The following is a 12,616-nucleotide window of genomic DNA, read 5'->3' as shown; positions in this document are numbered from 1 at the left end:
TAGAGCATCAGACTTTTAATCTGAGGGCCCAGGGTTCAAGTCCCTGTTCAGGCGGCTTGGTTAAAGAAAATGTATATCAATTGCATACTCTTTTCAGGATCCAATGAATGGGAATTCCAATTACAGATGGTTCAAAAAAGTCTTGATCGAGTCCTTACATACCCATCTGTGCTCTACTTTCTTTGACAAGGGTTAAGAAGACTTACCCAAACTGTATCATGTAGTTTGACATGTTGATTATCTTTTATCCAATTCAATGTTCAAAATGTAAGCTAGTGTCGGATTAATTTGATAAAGTTGGTCAACAACTTATAGGTCATCTTTTTATTTGTGAATCTCTGATCACCTTGTTGAATCAGGTCGGATCTCTGGTGCAATGGATTGCGGCTTGGAGTCCTAGGCGAATGTAGCAAAAGCATTCAAACGCTAAGGGTTCGAACACCAACTGGGTCAATTTTATCCCTCCTCTATTTTATAACTAATTGAAACAGTAACCAGCAATCCTGCTTCTCCATCACCAGAAACATTTACCAAAATGGCAGTGAAAGAAAGTCTACTTAAACAGAGACTGTTTGCTTTGAAAATGTTGCATAGTCTATGCCCAAGAGGAAATTCCCAATGATACTGCTGAAAATGTAATTTAGGAGTTAGTAATAGTATTTGGCCCTTTATTAATTTCACTGTGTCATTTTAAACACGTGATTTCTATGTCATCCGAAAATGAGATAGTACAAATTTCCGGAGTTATAATGGATTACGTGTGCTGCTGAAATTTCAAATGCTTATAATATCAATTCAGTATTAAACTCTAGAATATTGATTGCTAATATATGTAATTATATAAATATACAAAGTGTAGGTCAGTGTACGTCCACATTTGTTTAGCTGATTTTAAGGTAGAGTATAGCAGAGCCTGGATAGCTCAGTCGGTAGAGCATCAGACTTTTAATCTGAGGGTCCAGGGTTCAAGTCCCTGTTCAGGCGGTTGTTTCCTTTAAAGAAAAAGTACTCTAATTGTATGCTCTTTTTGTGGACCCCTGCATGACGAATAAGATATTCCATTACTAAAATTGCAAAAACGTCTTTCATGGAGTTGTGAAATACACATCTGTCTCACATATTATGTGCCATTTGACTAAACTTAAGTCGTACGTAGATTTACCAATGGTATCATGTAGTCTGAGACGGTGAATATCATTTCACCAATTCAATATTCAAAATATAGCCATGGTTATAGTATCAAATGAACTTTATAAAGCTGATCAACAGCTAATAGCTCATTATTTCATTTCAGAACATCTCTGCACCTCATTATAGCAGATTGGCTCTGTGGCGCAATGGATAGCGCATTGGACTTCTAGGTGAATGTAAAATAGATATTCAAAGGTTGTGGGTTCGAATCCCACCAGAGTCAGTTTTATCCCTGTTATCCTGTTATCCCAAGTACCAACTCATTATTATATTCTCTGTATTTAGTACTAATACCGGCAACCATCTTAACCCCTTGCGTGCTGATGACGAAACCGTTCCGTCATGACTCCGCCCGCGCAAGGCGGAGTCAGCACAGGCGGAAAATACGCCCCGCACGCAAGGGGTTAAAAAACGTAGTGATAGTTGGGACACTTCCTAATGTTGATAATGTCATTTTGTGGGGTGCTGCCTCAGAGCCTGGATAGCTCAGTCGGTAGAGCATCAGACTTTTAATCTGAGGGCCCAGGGTTCAAGTCCCTGTTCAGGCGGCTTGGTTAAAGAAAATGTATATCAATTGCATACTCTTTTCAGGATCCAATGAATGGGAATTCCAATTACAGATGGTTCAAAAAAGTCTTGATCGAGTCCTTACATACCCATCTGTGCTCTACTTTCTTTGACAAGGGTTAAGAAGACTTACCCAAACTGTATCATGTAGTTTGACATGTTGATTATCTTTTATCCAATTCAATGTTCAAAATGTAAGCTAGTGTCGGATTAATTTGATAAAGTTGGTCAACAACTTATAGGTCATCTTTTTATTTGTGAATCTCTGATCACCTTGTTGAATCAGGTCGGATCTCTGGTGCAATGGATTGCGGCTTGGAGTCCTAGGCGAATGTAGCAAAAGCATTCAAACGCTAAGGGTTCGAACACCAACTGGGTCAATTTTATCCCTCCTCTATTTTATAACTAATTGAAACAGTAACCAGCAATCCTGCTTCTCCATCACCAGAAACATTTACCAAAATGGCAGTGAAAGAAAGTCTACTTAAACAGAGACTGTTTGCTTTGAAAATGTTGCATAGTCTATGCCCAAGAGGAAATTCCCAATGATACTGCTGAAAATGTAATTTAGGAGTTAGTAATAGTATTTGGCCCTTTATTAATTTCACAGTGTCATTTTAAACACGTGATTTCTATGTCATCCGAAAATGAGATAGTACAAATTTCCGGAGTTATAATGGATTACGTGTGCTGCTGAAATTTCAAATGCTTAAAATATCAATTCATTATTAAACTCTAGAATATTGATTGCTAATATATGTAATTATATAAATATACAAAGTGTAGGTCAGTGTACGTCCACATTTGTTTAGCTGATTTTAAGGTAGAGTATAGCAGAGCCTGGATAGCTCAGTCGGTAGAGCATCAGACTTTTAATCTGAGGGTCCAGGGTTCAAGTCCCTGTTCAGGTGGTTGTTTCCTTTAAAGAAAAAGTACTCTAATTGTATGCTCTTTTTGTGGACCCCTGCATGACGAATAAGATATTCCATTACTAAAATTGCAAAAACGTCTTTCATGGAGTTGTGAAATACACATCTGTCTCACATATTATGTGCCATTTGACTAAACTTAAGTCGTACGTAGATTTACCAATGGTATCATGTAGTCTGAGACGGTGAATATCATTTCACCAATTCAATATTCAAAATATAGCCATGGTTATAGTATCAAATGAACTTTATAAAGCTGATCAACAGCTAATAGCTCATTATTTCATTTCAGAACATCTCTGCACCTCATTATAGCAGATTGGCTCTGTGGCGCAATGGATAGCGCATTGGACTTCTAGGTGAATGTAAAAAAGATATTCAAAGGTTGTGGGTTCGAATCCCACCAGAGTCAGTTTTATCCCTGTTATCCCAAGTACCAATTCATTATTATATTCTCTGTATTTAGTACTAATACCGGCAACCATCTTAACCCCTTGCGTGCTGATAACAGAACGGTTCCGTCATCAGCTACGGGTGAGCTGTGCTGATGACGAAACCGTTCCGTCATGACTCCGCCCGCGCAAGGCGTAGTCAGCACAGGCGGAAAATACGCCCCGCACTCAAGGGGTTAAAAAACGTAGTGATAGTTGGGACACTTCCTAATGTTGATAATGTCATTTTGTGGGGTGCTGCCTCAGAGCCTGGATAGCTCAGTCGGTAGAGCATCAGACTTTTAATCTGAGGGCCCAGGGTTCAAGTCCCTGTTCAGGCGGCTTGGTTAAAGAAAATGTATATCAATTGCATACTCTTTTCAGGATCCAATGAATGGGAATTCCAATTACAGATGGTTCAAAAAAGTCTTGATCGAGTCCTTACATACCCATCTGTGCTCTACTTTCTTTGACAAGGGTTAAGAAGACTTACCCAAACTGTATCATGTAGTTTGACATGTTGATTATCTTTTATCCAATTCAATGTTCAAAATGTAAGCTAGTGTCGGATTAATTTGATAAAGTTGGTCAACAACTTATAGGTCATCTTTTTATTTGTGAATCTCTGATCACCTTGTTGAATCAGGTCGGATCTCTGGTGCAATGGATTGCGGCTTGGAGTCCTAGGCGAATGTAGCAAAAGCATTCAAACGCTAAGGGTTCGAACACCAACTGGGTCAATTTTATCCCTCCTCTATTTTATAACTAATTGAAACAGTAACCAGCAATCCTGCTTCTCCATCACCAGAAACATTTACCAAAATGGCAGTGAAAGAAAGTCTACTTAAACAGAGACTGTTTGCTTTGAAAATGTTGCATAGTCTATGCCCAAGAGGAAATTCCCAATGATACTGCTGAAAATGTAATTTAGGAGTTAGTAATAGTATTTGGCCCTTTATTAATTTCACAGTGTCATTTTAAACACGTGATTTCTATGTCATCCGAAAATGAGATAGTACAAATTTCCGGAGTTATAATGGATTACGTGTGCTGCTGAAATTTCAAATGCTTAAAATATCAATTCATTATTAAACTCTAGAATATTGATTGCTAATATATGTAATTATATAAATATACAAAGTGTAGGTCAGTGTACGTCCACATTTGTTTAGCTGATTTTAAGGTAGAGTATAGCAGAGCCTGGATAGCTCAGTCGGTAGAGCATCAGACTTTTAATCTGAGGGTCCAGGGTTCAAGTCCCTGTTCAGGTGGTTGTTTCCTTTAAAGAAAAAGTACTCTAATTGTATGCTCTTTTTGTGGACCCCTGCATGACGAATAAGATATTCCATTACTAAAATTGCAAAAACGTCTTTCATGGAGTTGTGAAATACACATCTGTCTCACATATTATGTGCCATTTGACTAAACTTAAGTCGTACGTAGATTTACCAATGGTATCATGTAGTCTGAGACGGTGAATATCATTTCACCAATTCAATATTCAAAATATAGCCTTGGTTATAGTATCAAATGAACTTTATAAAGCTGATCAACAGCTAATAGCTCATTATTTCATTTCAGAACATCTCTGCACCTCATTATAGCAGATTGGCTCTGTGGCGCAATGGATAGCGCATTGGACTTCTAGGTGAATGTAAAAAAGATATTCAAAGGTTGTGGGTTCGAATCCCACCAGAGTCAGTTTTATCCCTGTTATCCTGTTATCCCAAGTACCAATTCATTATTGTATTCTCTGTATTTAGTACTAATACCGGCAACCATCTTAACCCCTTGCGTGCTGATAACAGAACGGTTCCGTCATCAGCTACGGGTGAGCTGTGCTGATGACGAAACCGTTCCGTCATGACTCCGCCCGCGCAAGGCGTAGTCAGCACAGGCGGAAAATACGCCCCGCACTCAAGGGGTTAAAAAACGTAGTGATAGTTGGGACACTTCCTAATGTTGATAATGTCATTTTGTGGGGTGCTGCCTCAGAGCCTGGATAGCTCAGTCGGTAGAGCATCAGACTTTTAATCTGAGGGCCCAGGGTTCAAGTCCCTGTTCAGGCGGCTTGGTTAAAGAAAATGTATATCAATTGCATACTCTTTTCAGGATCCAATGAATGGGAATTCCAATTACAGATGGTTCAAAAAAGTCTTGATCGAGTCCTTACATACCCATCTGTGCTCTACTTTCTTTGACAAGGGTTAAGAAGACTTACCCAAACTGTATCATGTAGTTTGACATGTTGATTATCTTTTATCCAATTCAATGTTCAAAATGTAAGCTAGTGTCGGATTAATTTGATAAAGTTGGTCAACAACTTATAGGTCATCTTTTTATTTGTGAATCTCTGATCACCTTGTTGAATCAGGTCGGATCTCTGGTGCAATGGATTGCGGCTTGGAGTCCTAGGCGAATGTAGCAAAAGCATTCAAACGCTAAGGGTTCGAACACCAACTGGGTCAATTTTATCCCTCCTCTATTTTATAACTAATTGAAACAGTAACCAGCAATCCTGCTTCTCCATCACCAGAAACATTTACCAAAATGGCAGTGAAAGAAAGTCTACTTAAACAGAGACTGTTTGCTTTGAAAATGTTGCATAGTCTATGCCCAAGAGGAAATTCCCAATGATACTGCTGAAAATGTAATTTAGGAGTTAGTAATAGTATTTGGCCCTTTATTAATTTCACTGTGTCATTTTAAACACGTGATTTCTATGTCATCCGAAAATGAGATAGTACAAATTTCCGGAGTTATAATGGATTACGTGTGCTGCTGAAATTTCAAATGCTTATAATATCAATTCAGTATTAAACTCTAGAATATTGATTGCTAATATATGTAATTATATAAATATACAAAGTGTAGGTCAGTGTACGTCCACATTTGTTTAGCTGATTTTAAGGTAGAGTATAGCAGAGCCTGGATAGCTCAGTCGGTAGAGCATCAGACTTTTAATCTGAGGGTCCAGGGTTCAAGTCCCTGTTCAGGCGGTTGTTTCCTTTAAAGAAAAAGTACTCTAATTGTATGCTCTTTTTGTGGACCCCTGCATGACGAATAAGATATTCCATTACTAAAATTGCAAAAACGTCTTTCATGGAGTTGTGAAATACACATCTGTCTCACATATTATGTGCCATTTGACTAAACTTAAGTCGTACGTAGATTTACCAATGGTATCATGTAGTCTGAGACGGTGAATATCATTTCACCAATTCAATATTCAAAATATAGCCATGGTTATAGTATCAAATGAACTTTATAAAGCTGATCAACAGCTAATAGCTCATTATTTCATTTCAGAACATCTCTGCACCTCATTATAGCAGATTGGCTCTGTGGCGCAATGGATAGCGCATTGGACTTCTAGGTGAATGTAAAATAGATATTCAAAGGTTGTGGGTTCGAATCCCACCAGAGTCAGTTTTATCCCTGTTATCCTGTTATCCCAAGTACCAACTCATTATTATATTCTCTGTATTTAGTACTAATACCGGCAACCATCTTAACCCCTTGCGTGCTGATGACGAAACCGTTCCGTCATGACTCCGCCCGCGCAAGGCGGAGTCAGCACAGGCGGAAAATACGCCCCGCACGCAAGGGGTTAAAAAACGTAGTGATAGTTGGGACACTTCCTAATGTTGATAATGTCATTTTGTGGGGTGCTGCCTCAGAGCCTGGATAGCTCAGTCGGTAGAGCATCAGACTTTTAATCTGAGGGCCCAGGGTTCAAGTCCCTGTTCAGGCGGCTTGGTTAAAGAAAATGTATATCAATTGCATACTCTTTTCAGGATCCAATGAATGGGAATTCCAATTACAGATGGTTCAAAAAAGTCTTGATCGAGTCCTTACATACCCATCTGTGCTCTACTTTCTTTGACAAGGGTTAAGAAGACTTACCCAAACTGTATCATGTAGTTTGACATGTTGATTATCTTTTATCCAATTCAATGTTCAAAATGTAAGCTAGTGTCGGATTAATTTGATAAAGTTGGTCAACAACTTATAGGTCATCTTTTTATTTGTGAATCTCTGATCACCTTGTTGAATCAGGTCGGATCTCTGGTGCAATGGATTGCGGCTTGGAGTCCTAGGCGAATGTAGCAAAAGCATTCAAACGCTAAGGGTTCGAACACCAACTGGGTCAATTTTATCCCTCCTCTATTTTATAACTAATTGAAACAGTAACCAGCAATCCTGCTTCTCCATCACCAGAAACATTTACCAAAATGGCAGTGAAAGAAAGTCTACTTAAACAGAGACTGTTTGCTTTGAAAATGTTGCATAGTCTATGCCCAAGAGGAAATTCCCAATGATACTGCTGAAAATGTAATTTAGGAGTTAGTAATAGTATTTGGCCCTTTATTAATTTCACAGTGTCATTTTAAACACGTGATTTCTATGTCATCCGAAAATGAGATAGTACAAATTTCCGGAGTTATAATGGATTACGTGTGCTGCTGAAATTTCAAATGCTTAAAATATCAATTCATTATTAAACTCTAGAATATTGATTGCTAATATATGTAATTATATAAATATACAAAGTGTAGGTCAGTGTACGTCCACATTTGTTTAGCTGATTTTAAGGTAGAGTATAGCAGAGCCTGGATAGCTCAGTCGGTAGAGCATCAGACTTTTAATCTGAGGGTCCAGGGTTCAAGTCCCTGTTCAGGTGGTTGTTTCCTTTAAAGAAAAAGTACTCTAATTGTATGCTCTTTTTGTGGACCCCTGCATGACGAATAAGATATTCCATTACTAAAATTGCAAAAACGTCTTTCATGGAGTTGTGAAATACACATCTGTCTCACATATTATGTGCCATTTGACTAAACTTAAGTCGTACGTAGATTTACCAATGGTATCATGTAGTCTGAGACGGTGAATATCATTTCACCAATTCAATATTCAAAATATAGCCATGGTTATAGTATCAAATGAACTTTATAAAGCTGATCAACAGCTAATAGCTCATTATTTCATTTCAGAACATCTCTGCACCTCATTATAGCAGATTGGCTCTGTGGCGCAATGGATAGCGCATTGGACTTCTAGGTGAATGTAAAAAAGATATTCAAAGGTTGTGGGTTCGAATCCCACCAGAGTCAGTTTTATCCCTGTTATCCCAAGTACCAATTCATTATTATATTCTCTGTATTTAGTACTAATACCGGCAACCATCTTAACCCCTTGCGTGCTGATAACAGAACGGTTCCGTCATCAGCTACGGGTGAGCTGTGCTGATGACGAAACCGTTCCGTCATGACTCCGCCCGCGCAAGGCGTAGTCAGCACAGGCGGAAAATACGCCCCGCACTCAAGGGGTTAAAAAACGTAGTGATAGTTGGGACACTTCCTAATGTTGATAATGTCATTTTGTGGGGTGCTGCCTCAGAGCCTGGATAGCTCAGTCGGTAGAGCATCAGACTTTTAATCTGAGGGCCCAGGGTTCAAGTCCCTGTTCAGGCGGCTTGGTTAAATAAAATGTATATCAATTGCATACTCTTTTCAGGATCCAATGAATGGGAATTCCAATTACAGATGGTTCAAAAAAGTCTTGATCGAGTCCTTACATACCCATCTGTGCTCTACTTTCTTTGACAAGGGTTAAGAAGACTTACCCAAACTGTATCATGTAGTTTGACATGTTGATTATCTTTTATCCAATTCAATGTTCAAAATGTAAGCTAGTGTCCGATTAATTTGATAAAGTTGGTCAACAACTTATAGGTCATCTTTTTATTTGTGAATCTCTGATCACCTTGTTGAATCAGGTCGGATCTCTGGTGCAATGGATTGCGGCTTGGAGTCCTAGGCGAATGTAGCAAAAGCATTCAAACGCTAAGGGTTCGAACACCAACTGGGTCAATTTTATCCCTCCTCTATTTTATAACTAATTGAAACAGTAACCAGCAATCCTGCTTCTCCATCACCAGAAACATTTACCAAAATGGCAGTGAAAGAAAGTCTACTTAAACAGAGACTGTTTGCTTTGAAAATGTTGCATAGTCTATGCCCAAGAGGAAATTCCCAATGATACTGCTGAAAATGTAATTTAGGAGTTAGTAATAGTATTTGGCCCTTTATTAATTTCACTGTGTCATTTTAAACACGTGATTTCTATGTCATCCGAAAATGAGATAGTACAAATTTCCGGAGTTATAATGGATTACGTGTGCTGCTGAAATTTCAAATGCTTATAATATCAATTCAGTATTAAACTCTAGAATATTGATTGCTAATATATGTAATTATATAAATATACAAAGTGTAGGTCAGTGTACGTCCACATTTGTTTAGCTGATTTTAAGGTAGAGTATAGCAGAGCCTGGATAGCTCAGTCGGTAGAGCATCAGACTTTTAATCTGAGGGTCCAGGGTTCAAGTCCCTGTTCAGGCGGTTGTTTCCTTTAAAGAAAAAGTACTCTAATTGTATGCTCTTTTTGTGGACCCCTGCATGACGAATAAGATATTCCATTACTAAAATTGCAAAAACGTCTTTCATGGAGTTGTGAAATACACATCTGTCTCACATATTATGTGCCATTTGACTAAACTTAAGTCGTACGTAGATTTACCAATGGTATCATGTAGTCTGAGACGGTGAATATCATTTCACCAATTCAATATTCAAAATATAGCCATGGTTATAGTATCAAATGAACTTTATAAAGCTGATCAACAGCTAATAGCTCATTATTTCATTTCAGAACATCTCTGCACCTCATTATAGCAGATTGGCTCTGTGGCGCAATGGATAGCGCATTGGACTTCTAGGTGAATGTAAAATAGATATTCAAAGGTTGTGGGTTCGAATCCCACCAGAGTCAGTTTTATCCCTGTTATCCTGTTATCCCAAGTACCAACTCATTATTATATTCTCTGTATTTAGTACTAATACCGGCAACCATCTTAACCCCTTGCGTGCTGATGACGAAACCGTTCCGTCATGACTCCGCCCGCGCAAGGCGGAGTCAGCACAGGCGGAAAATACGCCCCGCACGCAAGGGGTTAAAAAACGTAGTGATAGTTGGGACACTTCCTAATGTTGATAATGTCATTTTGTGGGGTGCTGCCTCAGAGCCTGGATAGCTCAGTCGGTAGAGCATCAGACTTTTAATCTGAGGGCCCAGGGTTCAAGTCCCTGTTCAGGCGGCTTGGTTAAAGAAAATGTATATCAATTGCATACTCTTTTCAGGATCCAATGAATGGGAATTCCAATTACAGATGGTTCAAAAAAGTCTTGATCGAGTCCTTACATACCCATCTGTGCTCTACTTTCTTTGACAAGGGTTAAGAAGACTTACCCAAACTGTATCATGTAGTTTGACATGTTGATTATCTTTTATCCAATTCAATGTTCAAAATGTAAGCTAGTGTCGGATTAATTTGATAAAGTTGGTCAACAACTTATAGGTCATCTTTTTATTTGTGAATCTCTGATCACCTTGTTGAATCAGGTCGGATCTCTGGTGCAATGGATTGCGGCTTGGAGTCCTAGGCGAATGTAGCAAAAGCATTCAAACGCTAAGGGTTCGAACACCAACTGGGTCAATTTTATCCCTCCTCTATTTTATAACTAATTGAAACAGTAACCAGCAATCCTGCTTCTCCATCACCAGAAACATTTACCAAAATGGCAGTGAAAGAAAGTCTACTTAAACAGAGACTGTTTGCTTTGAAAATGTTGCATAGTCTATGCCCAAGAGGAAATTCCCAATGATACTGCTGAAAATGTAATTTAGGAGTTAGTAATAGTATTTGGCCCTTTATTAATTTCACAGTGTCATTTTAAACACGTGATTTCTATGTCATCCGAAAATGAGATAGTACAAATTTCCGGAGTTATAATGGATTACGTGTGCTGCTGAAATTTCAAATGCTTAAAATATCAATTCATTATTAAACTCTAGAATATTGATTGCTAATATATGTAATTATATAAATATACAAAGTGTAGGTCAGTGTACGTCCACATTTGTTTAGCTGATTTTAAGGTAGAGTATAGCAGAGCCTGGATAGCTCAGTCGGTAGAGCATCAGACTTTTAATCTGAGGGTCCAGGGTTCAAGTCCCTGTTCAGGCGGTTGTTTCCTTTAAAGAAAAAGTACTCTAATTGTATGCTCTTTTTGTGGACCCCTGCATGACGAATAAGATATTCCATTACTAAAATTGCAAAAACGTCTTTCATGGAGTTGTGAAATACACATCTGTCTCACATATTATGTGCCATTTGACTAAACTTAAGTCGTACGTAGATTTACCAATGGTATCATGTAGTCTGAGACGGTGAATATCATTTCACCAATTCAATATTCAAAATATAGCCATGGTTATAGTATCAAATGAACTTTATAAAGCTGATCAACAGCTAATAGCTCATTATTTCATTTCAGAACATCTCTGCACCTCATTATAGCAGATTGGCTCTGTGGCGCAATGGATAGCGCATTGGACTTCTAGGTGAATGTAAAATAGATATTCAAAGGTTGTGGGTTCGAATCCCACCAGAGTCAGTTTTATCCCTGTTATCCTGTTATCCCAAGTACCAACTCATTATTATATTCTCTGTATTTAGTACTAATACCGGCAACCATCTTAACCCCTTGCGTGCTGATGACGAAACCGTTCCGTCATGACTCCGCCCGCGCAAGGCGGAGTCAGCACAGGCGGAAAATACGCCCCGCACGCAAGGGGTTAAAAAACGTAGTGATAGTTGGGACACTTCCTAATGTTGATAATGTCATTTTGTGGGGTGCTGCCTCAGAGCCTGGATAGCTCAGTCGGTAGAGCATCAGACTTTTAATCTGAGGGCCCAGGGTTCAAGTCCCTGTTCAGGCGGCTTGGTTAAAGAAAATGTATATCAATTGCATACTCTTTTCAGGATCCAATGAATGGGAATTCCAATTACAGATGGTTCAAAAAAGTCTTGATCGAGTCCTTACATACCCATCTGTGCTCTACTTTCTTTGACAAGGGTTAAGAAGACTTACCCAAACTGTATCATGTAGTTTGACATGTTGATTATCTTTTATCCAATTCAATGTTCAAAATGTAAGCTAGTGTCGGATTAATTTGATAAAGTTGGTCAACAACTTATAGGTCATCTTTTTATTTGTGAATCTCTGATCACCTTGTTGAATCAGGTCGGATCTCTGGTGCAATGGATTGCGGCTTGGAGTCCTAGGCGAATGTAGCAAAAGCATTCAAACGCTAAGGGTTCGAACACCAACTGGGTCAATTTTATCCCTCCTCTATTTTATAACTAATTGAAACAGTAACCAGCAATCCTGCTTCTCCATCACCAGAAACATTTACCAAAATGGCAGTGAAAGAAAGTCTACTTAAACAGAGACTGTTTGCTTTGAAAATGTTGCATAGTCTATGCCCAAGAGGAAATTCCCAATGATACTGCTGAAAATGTAATTTAGGAGTTAGTAATAGTATTTGGCCCTTTATTAATTTCACAGTGTCATTTTAAACACGTGATTTCTA

General features: G+C 38.5%; 7 non-coding genes across 7 annotated transcripts; all 7 read left to right on the top strand.

Annotated features, from left to right (window-relative positions):
• Positions 1-1,323: 1,323 nt before the first annotated feature.
• TRNAR-UCU (transfer RNA arginine (anticodon UCU)) lies at positions 1,324-1,414 on the top strand. Its single transcript is given in 2 exon segments — positions 1,324-1,360; positions 1,379-1,414. It is a non-coding gene; the product is annotated as a tRNA-Arg (tRNA).
• Positions 1,415-3,008: 1,594 nt separating this feature from the next.
• On the top strand, positions 3,009-3,099 carry TRNAR-UCU (transfer RNA arginine (anticodon UCU)). The gene is given in 2 exon segments: positions 3,009-3,045; positions 3,064-3,099. It is a non-coding gene; the product is annotated as a tRNA-Arg (tRNA).
• A 1,629-nt stretch (positions 3,100-4,728) lies between these two features.
• TRNAR-UCU (transfer RNA arginine (anticodon UCU)) lies at positions 4,729-4,819 on the top strand. Its single transcript is given in 2 exon segments — positions 4,729-4,765; positions 4,784-4,819. It is a non-coding gene; the product is annotated as a tRNA-Arg (tRNA).
• A 1,637-nt stretch (positions 4,820-6,456) lies between these two features.
• Positions 6,457-6,547, top strand: TRNAR-UCU (transfer RNA arginine (anticodon UCU)). Its single transcript is given in 2 exon segments — positions 6,457-6,493; positions 6,512-6,547. It is a non-coding gene; the product is annotated as a tRNA-Arg (tRNA).
• Positions 6,548-8,141: 1,594 nt separating this feature from the next.
• TRNAR-UCU (transfer RNA arginine (anticodon UCU)) lies at positions 8,142-8,232 on the top strand. The gene is given in 2 exon segments: positions 8,142-8,178; positions 8,197-8,232. It is a non-coding gene; the product is annotated as a tRNA-Arg (tRNA).
• Positions 8,233-9,861: 1,629 nt separating this feature from the next.
• Positions 9,862-9,952, top strand: TRNAR-UCU (transfer RNA arginine (anticodon UCU)). Its single transcript is given in 2 exon segments — positions 9,862-9,898; positions 9,917-9,952. It is a non-coding gene; the product is annotated as a tRNA-Arg (tRNA).
• A 1,594-nt stretch (positions 9,953-11,546) lies between these two features.
• On the top strand, positions 11,547-11,637 carry TRNAR-UCU (transfer RNA arginine (anticodon UCU)). The gene is given in 2 exon segments: positions 11,547-11,583; positions 11,602-11,637. It is a non-coding gene; the product is annotated as a tRNA-Arg (tRNA).
• Positions 11,638-12,616: the final 979 nt, after the last annotated feature.

The sequence above is a fragment of the Lissotriton vulgaris genome, chromosome 1_2 (genome assembly GCF_964263255.1).
Source record: "Lissotriton vulgaris chromosome 1_2, aLisVul1.2, whole genome shotgun sequence".
NCBI lineage: Eukaryota > Metazoa > Chordata > Amphibia > Caudata > Salamandridae > Lissotriton > Lissotriton vulgaris.
Note: the sequence above shows the minus strand (reverse complement) of the source record. Positions and strands in the feature narration are given on the sequence as shown.